This window comes from Hyaena hyaena, unplaced genomic scaffold (assembly GCF_003009895.1).
Source record: "Hyaena hyaena isolate Hyena2069 unplaced genomic scaffold, ASM300989v1 scaffold_1161, whole genome shotgun sequence".
Classification (NCBI taxonomy): Eukaryota; Metazoa; Chordata; class Mammalia; order Carnivora; family Hyaenidae; genus Hyaena; species Hyaena hyaena.
Genome location: NW_024081795.1, coordinates 263,568 through 276,227, shown reverse-complemented (window position 1 = coordinate 276,227; position 12,660 = coordinate 263,568). Strand labels below are relative to the sequence as shown.

The 12,660-nt window shown below is 48.1% G+C and overlaps 1 protein-coding gene across 2 annotated transcripts in view; it reads right to left on the bottom strand.

Annotated features, from left to right (window-relative positions):
* The window catches only part of DAAM2 (dishevelled associated activator of morphogenesis 2), a 119,365-nt gene extending 108,065 nt beyond the window's left edge, over positions 1-11,300 (bottom strand). For both annotated transcript variants that reach the window (XM_039222580.1, XM_039222581.1), the window contains exon 1: positions 11,217-11,300. The gene's annotated coding sequence lies outside the window, so the exon portion shown is untranslated. The remainder of the gene's footprint in view (positions 1-11,216) is intronic.
* Between the last annotated feature and the right edge of the window lie 1,360 nt (positions 11,301-12,660).

Sequence of the window (12,660 nt, the reverse complement as noted above, 5' to 3'; positions counted from 1 at the left end):
CTGTCTAGTGTTAGCACTGAAGCCCAAACTATTCACCATCACATCTCAAAATGTATGAACTTTAGGTCCAAGGACATCTGTCTTATATCCCGGCTCTGAAAGTTTCTTCCTGTGTGATCTTAGGCAAGCCACTCAACCCCTCCAAGCCTCAGTTTCCTCATCTATAAGAGAAGGTAGTAACACTCATCTCATCTCATGGGGCTATTGTAGAAAGTAGAATGAGCGGAAACGCCCAGCCCAGTGCTTGGTACACAGGACACACCTACCTGCAGTGGGCTTTCTGGAACACATGAAATCTCAGACTAAAAGGGCACGAATGATATAAACATCTCAGGAAAACCAGTAAATTACTGGGCCTCAAGCCTCTGCCCTTCCAAGTTGGAACTGCTTCTTCCTCTTTATAGAACATGGAAAACATGGCACAACCACTTCATAAAACTAACAGCACCTCCTGAAGCTGACCACACGCATTCCCTGGGATCCAGCATCTCCACTCCAAGGACATACCAACAGGAATGCATTTGTGGGTTCACCCAAGGACAAGGACACAAATGCTCACAGCAACACTGTTCACAACAGCCTCCAAACTGGCAACTAGCCATATGCCCATCAACGGAAGGGTGGATGCCATCAAGTGTGATGGTCACATAACAGAATACTACATGACAGTGACGATGAATGGTCTGCACAACAACACTATGCTGAGACAAAGGAGCCAGACACCAATGAGTACACACTGTATGATTATATTTATAGGACGTTCAAGAATAGGCAAAACTGGGGGCACCTGGGTGGCTCAGTTGGTTGAGTGTCCGACTTCAGCTCAGGTCATGATCTCATGGTTTGGGGGTTCAAGCCCCATGTTGGGCTCTGTGCTAACAGCTCAGAGCCTGGAGCCTGCTTTGGATCCTGTGTCTCCCTCTTTCTCTGCCCCTCCCCTGCTCACACTCTCTCTCAAAAATAAACAAACATTAAAAAAATAGGCTAAACTAATCAACTGCATTGGAAGTCAGGATTATGGAAGGGGAGTAGCCAAAATGGGGCATGGAGGCTTCTAAGCTCAGAGACAGTTGGGAGGTGGGGGCTTTAGAATATTCTGCTTCTTTATCTGGATGCTTACTACACAGGTGTGCTTAGTGGGTGAAAATCCATTGGGCTATATACTTATAAACTGTAGTTTTGGAGTCATGTTAAACTTCAACAAAAAGTTAAAAAAAAATTTAAATGCAAGATGTATTTCTCTTTTGGTACAGAGTAGATCAGACTAAGTGGGCAATAGACACTTAGCAAAAGCCAGTGGGATATTTTATTTAATAAATGGGTGTTGCCCCCCTCCTACCCTGTAGCTCTGTGTCAGGCACTGTGCAGGATGCTGGGCAAGCAGGCTAATGAGACTTGGTTGCTGTCCGCCATCCTCATCATCCTGGACATTTCTTAGTGTTCCCTATGTTTCAGCCATTGCGTCAAGTACTTCTTTTTTTTTTCTTTGCCAAAACATGCATGAACGTTATCTTCATCACAATCTATTTTACAGATGAGGAAACTGAGGCCCAGAGAGGTAAAGTAACTCATGCATGGCCTCACAGCTAGCAAGAACTAGAACCTGAATTCAAACCCAGGGGTTGTGCTCTTAAATCTGGTCTATCAACTCTGTTAGTCACAGCTTTCACCTATACAGTCACAGACATCAATAACATGACCCGTTCAGGGCAGCAGTGATGGGAAATGATTATCTGTGTGTCTAGGAAAGGCAATTCCTAACTTGGGGCAGCTCCCAGCCAGTGCCACATGACAGGTGACAGACAGATAGATTGACTGAAATTAAAAAGAAAAGAAGGGTTAAGATGGCCTGGGTCTACTATTGCCCCAAGTCCACAGAAACTCTGAGTTTGCTTCAAACTAACTTCAAAGCCACCTCTGGCAGCGTGGAAATACTGACCCATGTTACTGCTAACCTGGAGTTGACTCCCTTCCCTTGCCACCTGGTCCTGGAACCTTGAGGCTGGGGATTGCGGTGTTTGGGAGGAAGTGAGGAAGGGTTGACACTGTCCTCCAGGAATGTGGTCAGACATTGAGCTGTGAGTCTAGGTCCCTGAGTCTGGCACATGGAGCATCCCTCACTCAGGGAAGCTTTGCTTTGGCACACGGGCAGACAATCAGAGTCTGTGACCCAAAAGGCAAAATGTTCAACACAGCACCAAAGGCTGCTCCATGCTTAGGATGAAACAGAAAGAAACAAACACCCGCTCAGGGCAAATCAGATCTGGCATAGACCCATGCAGGCATGACATGGATATCTATGTGATATGAGGCCAGGAAGGCAGCCTCCAGTGGGCCAGCAGGGTTCTTGAGACCGCGCCCCTGCATATTACAGGAACATTGGCAAGATGCGAAGGAGCTCCCAAAGGTCAATTCAACCAGCCCCCAATCTCCAGACAGCATGGCGACAAAGCCATCTTCTACACAGATACACCCACACCCATCAGCCTAGCATGGGGAGGCAGGGGCAAATGAAAATTTGGCAGTAAAAATGAAAACATTTTGTTCCATCTGTCCAGTTATGACACCACTCTATTTGTAAGGAGACATAGTTGGGTCTCACCTAAAAAAAACACAGAATAGAGCACAAGAATGCACTGTGTCATCTTCTAAAAGAGCTACCAATAATTACCTAGAAAATAATGGACTGGTCCAATGTGGAATTTAAGATACAAAACAGAGGATCATAAGGGAAGGGAAGCAAAAATAATATAAAAACAGAGAAGGAGGCAAACCATAAGAGACTTTTAAATACAGAAAACAAAGTGAGGGTTGCTGGAGGAGTGCTGGGTGAGGGGATGGGCTAAATGGGTGAGGGGCATTAAGGAGGACACTTTTTGGGATGAGCACTGGGTGTTATACATAAGTGACGATTCACTACATTCTATTCCTGAAATTGGCATTACACTAGACGTTAACTTACTTGGATTTACATTTTAAAAAATACAAAATGCAAAATACAAAAATACAAAAGACAAGAAAAGAAAAGGGCTGCTGCAGAACGAGTTGATATGAAACAGTCAATATTTCTGGAGCAGGCAGGGGTTATTTTGGAAGGGCTCTTGGAATCAACTACCTGTGGAACAGAGGTAATCATCCCACCATGCAGCCTCAGTCAACCCATATGGAACCCTGATGCCGGGCTGCCCTTTAGAATCTGCCCACATTGGTCTAGAGAGGCCAGGCCTTCATCACTCCCACCACTCACTGGATGCAGGTGACCCAGAAGGGGAGTGTGGACAGGAGTGACGGTAGGCAGGGCAACTCTCTTAAGTGGGCTGACCACCGCCAGCACCACCTGTCACGGGGGTCAGGCCAGAGCGAGGGTCAGGGTGGCACAGCATATGCCCACAACTCGGGGATTTGGACCCAATCAGGAGATCTGAGTGTAGAGTCCTCACACCTATACACTGCCTGATTTGTTCCATTGGGATGGTTCTCCCATTGAATGTATCAGTCTTTGATATTTTCTACTGTCTTCCTGCATAGTCAGTGATGGCGTAGAACCAAGCAGGGAAGGCTAAACTGATGAGATGGGGGAGGAGTGGCCACAGGGCCTGATGCTCATTAGCTTCCCCAGGGGACAAACGAGGACCACACAAAACATCCAGTCATATCTCAGATGGTCACCAGGGCTAGGTACATCAATAATTCAGCCTGAGTGACAGAATGCAGCTTTCCTGGGTGATGGATGCTTGATATGTCAGACCTGCGGACCCAAACTCGTGATCATCAGGATGAAACCATGTTTAATAACTGACTGATGGAAAAATAAATACTCCTACGAGAATGGCATGATCTCAAATATATACAGCTGTGGATGTCTCGGCCTAAAGAAATCAGAAAAAATTAAAAGAAGCTTGATGCATTGCAGGGATAACCTTGATAGATGCTCAAGGGGAAGAAAAGTTCGCTGCAGAGTGATGTGCAGTTAGATTCAGTTTCATGAAAAACATTCAAACAACATCCTGCTATGCCTGAATACACACCTGCAGGTATTTGTATGAACAAAGGAAAAATTGAGACATATAATCCTAGGCTATTGACATTAATTACAAGGATGTGGAGGGGGTATTCATTTTCCACTTGTCTTTTTGTATTTCTAGAGGATACCCATTCATTTGTTTAAGCAAGTAAGAATTATTCATAACTTGGAAAAAATCAAAGAATATGCTCTTTAAAATTATCAGCATAGTGCCATGTGCATAGTGGGGTCCCATATAAAATTATTATTTCATTCCCTCTCCTCCCATCACCTCAATCAGGGCAGCCCCTAACTGTCCACTGGAGGTTGATTGAAAGGCCAAGATTTTTCTGTGCCCTCCCCTCAATTATTAGAAGAGAACTTTATGTTAATATTCTTCCACACACAATATGTACCTGCCATCAAAATAAATCTGCCACCAAAATCTATAAAAATTATGCAACATGTTCTGTAGTCAAATGGCAATGCTGACCATAGCAAGCCAACTCCCAATTATCTTGGCACATATACATGAAAAGCCCAGAGAAGCCAAAACCCAACTTTTTACCACATCTGCTGACAAAAAGCCAAAGGCTTGGTTTTATGTTTCTTCCATCTATCCCTGTCCTTGGTTACCCCTCAGGAGAGGTGTTCCAGAGGGCAGGAACCAACAGAAAGTACAGAGATGGTCCACATGATCTATAAACTGGGTAGTTCTTCTCTATATGGTTCACTTTGGAGATTTCCTCTTGCAATCCCATTAGCACCCAAGCAAAGCCTTACTCATTCCTTAATACTTAATTCAGATAATCATTGAGTTGAACCAAGAGTCTAATTGACATTGTTTGGCCACCAGGTGTGGATTTAACAATGCAATTTGACTTTTATGAGCTCCAAACATGTAGGAGGCATGAAGGAGATTCAGTTCTTCATTGCCTACTAATGCAATGTGTTAAATGTTATGACAGAGCTGTGCACCATGTTTGTAGGAGTGAGGAGGAGGGGGAAAGCCTTGCAAAGGGCATTAGAGGGGGAAGCAGACACCTGAGCAAGCAAGTGGACCAGGAAGACAAGGATTGGGGAAAGGCCTTTCAGGCAGACAAACCTATGAATAAGAATACAGAAGTAGGATATGCTTGTGACCAGAAGAAGTACAACAAAACGCAAATTATCTCCTGAGGAATGATGGGGATTGCTGGTCAACACAGCCGTCAGACATTCAGGAGCACAGCACTAACACACCCAGGGGCCTGACCTGTGCCGTCTTAAAAGGACACCCGTTACCTCTGAAACCACTTTTTCTTCATCACGCAAGCTCATTATCTTTGCTACCACATCCCTTATTCTGTCTGTAATACTGGATTTTGGTTTTGACTTTAATCTATTCCTTTCCTTTCACTTGGTTAATTGCCAGTAACTACAACCATTACAGCAACAGCTAACATTTGTTGAGTGCTTCCTCAAGGCCAGGGGCTGACAATCCTCTCAACCATCCTGCTAGAGCCGTATTATTATCATTCCCCTTTTGCAGGTAAGAAAACAGACTCAGAGAGGTAAATAATATGCAAGGTCTTACAACAGGTAAGTAGGGGAGTCAAATGCAACCACGGGTTTGTCTGATTCTAGAACCCACATTCTTGACCACCATGCTGTCCTGTTCCTCCCTAAGATATACTTTCTGTTCATGTCTGAGGTCCAGAGGAGCAGGAGCCATCAAACTTTTTCTGTGAAAGGGCCAGACAGTAAATATTTTCAGCTCTGCAAGCCATATAGTCTTTATCACAACACTCAACTCTTGCCCTTTTAGCATGAAGGCAGCCATGGATAATATATAAACAAATGTCATGGCCGGGTTCCAATAAAACTTTACTTATAAAACAAGGCAGCAGGCTGGATTTGGCTGTTGAAATTCCTGGCTTCTAATCTACAGTAGATTGTTCACTCATTCATTCATTTAGCCAACAAATACTGAGTGTCCACCTTGTACCCGGCATGACCCAGGGTTATGGGGATACGGGGAGCACCACACAAGTGCCTGCCCTCAGGAAGCTTAACCCAAGCAAAGTGTTGGCTGTGTTTTGTTTTTTTTCCCACCCATGGCTGCTACCCCGACTCTTGGGACTCTTCACTCTTCCCTTATACCTTAAGCTCTCACTCACACTTCGGATCACTTGGAGAACTTGCAAAACTATTAATGCCTGGGCCTCCCTCCCCAGAGATTCTAATTTAATTGGTCTGGGGAAGGTCCAGGTTTTGACACTTTTAGAAGCTTCCCAGGTGATTCTAAGGTGTAGCCAGGGTTGCTACAGAACTGCTTAGGCAACCATCCCCCCTCCTGTTTCTTCCACTCCCTTATGGTGTGAAATAGGGGAAGTCTTTTAAGCTCTCAAAGTCTGAGCTGTAAAACATGGTGCATGCCAATCTCATGGGATTGTTCTAAGGATGAAAAGAGGCCACATGCCCTTCAAACTATAGACCGTTACATAAATGTAGGGTGCTATTGTTACCGTGTCATTATTATTCCGTTTTAATGTTAGGTACTGCCTTAATGATTTCTCTCCCCAGTTTTGACTTTGATTCTTTGAACCAAGCCAGCAGTTGGGATTTCCAAAACAAGCTGTAAGGAGGGTTCGCTAATAGCCGGGGTTCATGGGTCAGTGAGCTGGTGACCTTTCCTTTCTTCCAGGAGAGGATCACATGGGGCTGCTATTTGTTTGACATAAGGAACACTGATCTGTGTCACCTCACTTTTGTATTAAAGGTCTCCATCTCCAGGCTGAGATAGCAGACCTTTGAGCACTGCTGTTAAGCCTTGAATAAGTAGCTTATTTGCTTTAACTCATGGGCAAATGTCCAAAGCTATGTATTTTCTTGAACTTAGAACCAGAGAGGGAGAAGGCACTAACATTTTGCTAAGTGCTGAGCACTTCACTAGATCCTTCCCATATATTATTTCATCTTCAGCATCACCCTGGGAAGTAAAAAGAGTCATGGTTTCCATTTGACAGATGAAAAAGGATCAGAAAAGAAGAATAGCTTGGGACCTGGGGATTCCAGAACTCAAACCTGGTTCTACTTGATTTAGATGCTCCTTCCACAGAACCGTGAGACATCCTACAAATAACTCAGCTTCTCTCTGGCCAGGACTCAGAGAGATACCAAACTGCCTAAAGTTTATTTTTTCTAGGTCCTTTTTTTTTCCCCCTTTGGTTTGCTTTTTTACTGTGGACAGGAGACCCAGAAAGAACCCTATGACACCTGTTAACACCCATAGTCTGATAAACCTTGCATATTACTAGCATAACAACACACACAAATCCAAAGAAAAAGCTTCCTCCCCCCCCCCCCCGCCCCGCACAGCATCTTGACAGTGCAGTTTTATAACCTCATAATGAAACAAAAAACAAACAAACCAAAAAATGTGAGAAGGGAGCTGGAGAAACAGATACTGCCAGGAGCGAGGAATTCACTGATCCCCCGATCTGGGCCATCTCAAGAGAAATTGGCCACTGGCTGCGCCTCTGAAAAGTCATCCCAGGCCATAGTTAAAGAGAGAGCTTGAACAAAACAGAAACAAATGTGATCTTCAACATCTTAAATGTCAACTTGAAGGATAACTTAGAAGCTCTGAGATGGGCCATGAGAACCTGCAGCTGCCCTCCCTAGCACTGTCCGTTGGACTAGCCAACTCCCCGAGGCAGTGTATCAACCAGGGGCAGCCTCCCTACCCCCACACGCACCAGAGATGCTTACCGATAGCTGAACTTCCATTCTTTACAACCCATTGGGGTTGGCTGCCTAACCAATCTCCAACCTCAGGCTGGTTCTACAAGACTCACGTGGTTCTTAAGCTTCCTGCCCTGCCCCCATCACACACATACAACTTTCTCCCTCCTGAGAGATCTCTACCACAGAAGTGGTTTTCATGCCAGATATGCAGGATGCCTGCTATCTCTTCCCACATGCTCATGCATAATCCCCACTGGTCACCTTCTCTAGAGGGCGGAAATATGGGTGACCTGGGCCCTAAGACTGCCACCCACTGGCCTCCAATAATGGAAAACATGTAGCCAGATTTGGGGAGAGGTCCTTCCCCCAAAACCTGGACTCCTGATTCCTGAAAAGGGAAGAAACAAAATTATGCTAGTCCCTTTATTAAGGATCTACAACATTAGCTCTGTTCTAAGCTCTTGTCCATAAATATTATTTTTGTAATAACCTTGTGGGGTAATCCTCCTTTCACAGATAAGGAAGCTGAAACTCAGAAGGAGTAAGTAACCTACACGCCAGGTTCCTAATTCTCTCCCAGGGCAGTTTTCTCTGGGGTCTGCACTCTTTCCATCTTGCCAGGCTACACTTCAAGTTCAGTGCTGAAGGACACGGGATCCCCAAACACAGAGGCTCTGGCCGTGGAGACTCCTCTGCTCTCAAAGCCAAGCTGTTCTTCCTGCCAGGTGCGTTTGCCCTTCGGACCTTCAGGGGAGCCTGAGAATGCACCCTAAATATTCTGATCTCAGAGATGACCCAAGAGCAGGCCAGGAGCTGGAGGTGATAGAAGAGGAAGGGAGATCAGTGGCCCGGGAATTCGACCTGGGTCTGAAGTTGCTGAAATGTCTCCCACAGCAACCCCAGAAGGGTTAGAATCCCACGGACCCTCCAGAGAAACCCCAGGCCATGAAAGAGATGAAAGCCCCCGGCTGGTGCGGAGAACTCCTCTGCTGAGACAAGAGTATTTCCGAGAGTCCATTTCCTCTGGGTCCCCTCTGCCCCTGGGTCTTCAGCCTTCTATTTGCAAATATTGGGAATGAGTAGGAATGTTTAAAATTGGTACTCGCACTGGCTCCACTAAAATCAAAGAAACAAGCCTGTGCCTCATTGATGATTTCGCAGCCTCTTAACCACCTGCAGATAGACTTGCCCTTGCCTTTACCCCTGGATCCGAGGTTCTTTAGTCAGCAGAGTTTAACCTGTTTAGTTTCAAAAACTCTGGGGGCGGGGGGTTGGGAAAGCAGACCAGGGAGAGAACATGTTCCCACAGAAAGCAGTAGGCTTTCCACCTCCCCCACACTCACCAAAAGAAAACACATTCACAGGCCTCCCTACCGGTTCTGCCCTCTCTGCCTCCCGCTTCCTGAACTCCAGACTTTCTTCAGAGTTCTAACGCCCAGGAGAAGTTTCTCTCCTCTTTCTGTCCTGATGGGGGCACGAGTATTCACTGGGCGTCCCGGGATGCTGAGGAACAGCTCTGACAACTTAGCAGTGGGCATGCAACTAGCAGGCAACAAGACCATAATAGCGCAGTTGTGTTTTGTAAAGGAAGAGCCACCTGGAGTCGGATGCCGCTCCCAGCACAGAGGAGAAACGGACTGTGTGTGCTGTCACACCCGAAGCCAGAACCGTCCCCGCACGCTGACAAATAAGCATGAGCCTGCATGTGCGTGCTGCGGTACCCAGCTACCCCTGTTTACGTGCACTTTTGTTTACACTGCCCTTGGGATGATTTCCTCCTTCTTCATCACATTGCAGGCGAAGACATAACTCCTGAAGCAAAACAAGTCTACTTCGGACACTGCTGTCCGCTCAGTCTTTTATAGCACTTCCCTAAGGGTCAATCTGTATAATTTCTAAAGTCCACCCCAAATCTCGAACTTCCTGTGGGTCCGTTTTTACATCTAGATTTCCTCCCTGTCCCATTCAGTCTCTCAGTTTTTTTCGAGGACACAGGGACAGTCCAGCCATCTTCCTCCCACCCAAATGCTGGCTCTACTGCAAAATGTAAAACCAGAGACCAGGCTAGGGCAGAGCTGAAAAGGCTCTCCATGTGGTCACTGGTTCTTGGGCCCAACACCGACAACCAGTACCGTGCACTGGGCAATCCAGGGCTGGTGGGCCCGCACGGCCCATAACCCCCACCCCCCATATTCTGAGAGCACAATCCTCCTCTACTTCCTAGGGAAAATCCATCCCCTCCAGCAGCCCACTTTTCAAAGAAATCCAAGAAACTGACACCAAACCCGGAAGAGGGAGAAACACAAAACTAAACTTTCCAAAGATGGGAAGTTGCTTTCATTCCCTGGTAGCCTTCAAGGAAAGCCTCCAGGGACTCTTCCCTGGAGAGGCATAATCTGCCTTTCTACCTTCCCAGGAACTTTGCAAATCCACCACAGAGCTGTGGAAAAGTGGCCAAGGCAGAGAGAGAAGAGTTAAATCAAGCCCAGACCTCAGCAATCTGTGTTCAATTTTGATAAAAATCTCTCTCCCTCTCCCCCCCCACCCCCCTTCCTCCACCCCACAGTTCAGACATGTCTCTTTATGTTACGAGCTTGCATCTTGTTTGGGGCACCGCGGCGCTCGCTCCCCGAGAACCAGGCGCGTCCCTTGCCGTGGGCACATGTGACAGACGCTTCCATCCCACTCCTGGGTCAGGACCCGCCACAGTACCGCAGCGTCCTGGCCCCACCTCCTCCTCCTCCTCCTCCTTACAATTACCTGCCTCCAGACCGGATCCTGCCTTCCTCGGTGAAGTCAAAGTCCCATTACCTGATGTCAGGGCCACAGCAGGAGGCTGGGCGGCCGTCGCAAGTGCCAAGGTCCCGGAGTCAGGACCCCCTTTCTGGGATGCTCCTTCCCTCGCTCAAGGTCCCCCACTGCGGCTGAGAGCAAGAACCTCCCGCTCCCCCTGCCCTGCCTGCTGGCCAGAGGCCAGGCTTGCAAGTGGGAGCTGGGGCTTGGAAGAGTTAAATCACCCGAATGAAGGCACAAAGCTGAGCTCGGGGCAAAGCCACCACTAAAAAGTTGTCAGTTGCTGGGGGGGGGGTACCGGCTAACGTTCGTCCGTCCACTTGTGACAACAAGGAATCCGATTTCAAAGCCACACACACACACACACACACAGAGGCATTTCTTTACAAAAAAGTTTTCCAAAGACATTTCCTGTGTCCAGATGTGCCAAGACAGACAGACACAGACACACACGCAAATCACGCCCCGGACACACAGACACGCACACAGGCCCCGGGGGGCCCCCTCGAGTGCCGCCGGCTCCCGCAAACACGGTGCAGAAACACAACAGGCAGCCCGCGGAGGGGCCGCCTTTCCAGTCCCCACTCTCGGCGCTGCAGAGAAAGCAGGGGGGAGAAGCGTGGAGGTGCCGGCAGAAAGCGCCCCGCCCGGCCCGGCGCGACGCGGAGCAGAGGCAGGGCCGCGCACTTACTCGGAGGACCCCATGGCGCGGCCGCCGCTGCCCGCAGCCCCGAAGCCGCCGCCGCCGCCGCCGCCGCCGCCGCCGGCCGCCGCTCGCCCCGGCTCCTCTGGGCGCCCCCGGGCTCCGCGAGCGGGCGGCGCGGCTCCCCGCCCGGCCGGCCCGCGCCCCCGCCCGCCCGGCTCTGACGTCAGGCGTCTTGGAGCGGGATATTTATGGCAAGGATACTCTGAATCCTTGGTAGAGGTTCCCTAGGTAGAGTTCTGATTGCAGTTCCTTGGGATTTGTAATTTTCACACTTTCAGACAGAGAGGAGGGGAGGGAGGCAGGGCGAGCGCGGCCGGCAGGGCGAGGCAGACAATGAGGGTAGCTGTTTCCAGCTTTGGCAAGGAGCCTTCCCAGGGCTCCATGTGTTTGGGAAACAAGTACGGGTCAAGGAGGCCAGAGAGGCGACCTGGGCAGCGGGGGAGGGGGGGGGGGTTCTGCCCGCTCCTCCCCCTGGGGAAGGGGCTGGAAGACCTGGTCTGAGCTGGCCGCGGGGTCAGGTGCTGGGAGATGCCTGTGTTCCCCAAAGTGTCCTTCCGTGAGAGAAGGAGTCCCAGGAAGGTGCTAGGGCCAGGACGGAGATAAATCATGCAGACCAGAACAGCTAATTAGAAGCCCTGCTCCACACCCTAACAACTTTTCCATTTCTTCTTTGGGAGTGTGTACGTATAAAAAAAAAGAAAGAAAAGTTTATTTTTATTAAATTACGTTCCACACTCCCTGCCTCTGTATAGCTTTTCCAACTCAGTGCCAGTCAATTCATCTTACTTTACTGCTTATATACAGAGTTTGAGCCGTTTACAATAGCTCTTATTCATACTTTTAAAAAATTGCTTTTAATTTTGTTTTTCTTAAATGTGATTGTGATCCATCTCCTTGACTCGACTGGAAATTGCCTAAGAACAACGGTCTCTTCCATGATTGGCACCACCCTCAGGGTGAGTATTTGACCTCTGCCCCCTTCCCCAATCCCAGGAGTGTGCAAGCTGATGGTGCCCACACTAGGCGATGACCCGTGCAGAGTTTTCCAAGTGTTTAAGACCCAGAACCAGTGATCATCTGTCCCTCCACCTACCTAAAGGGGCTTAGGGAAATGACTTGGCTTAAGGACTATCTTTCAAGAGTGAAGAAAAAGAGATCTAATGCTTTATCCTTCGTGATTCCTGAGCATTGGAGAATTAATGTAATTGCTCGTGCAGTTCGATAACATAAATGCATAGGTATCCACCTCCCCTTTAACGGAAAGGAGCACAGATAACCGCAAAGCATCACTAAAAAAACACAACTTTAGTGAACTTTCCATTAGTCCAGATGGGGTAGAGGTGGGGGGGGGGGGGTTCTTAACCACAGTTACCGTGCAGCAGGGACTCAAGGAGTTGGAATGTGTTTACCCCTTTGGCAGGAGCTGGTT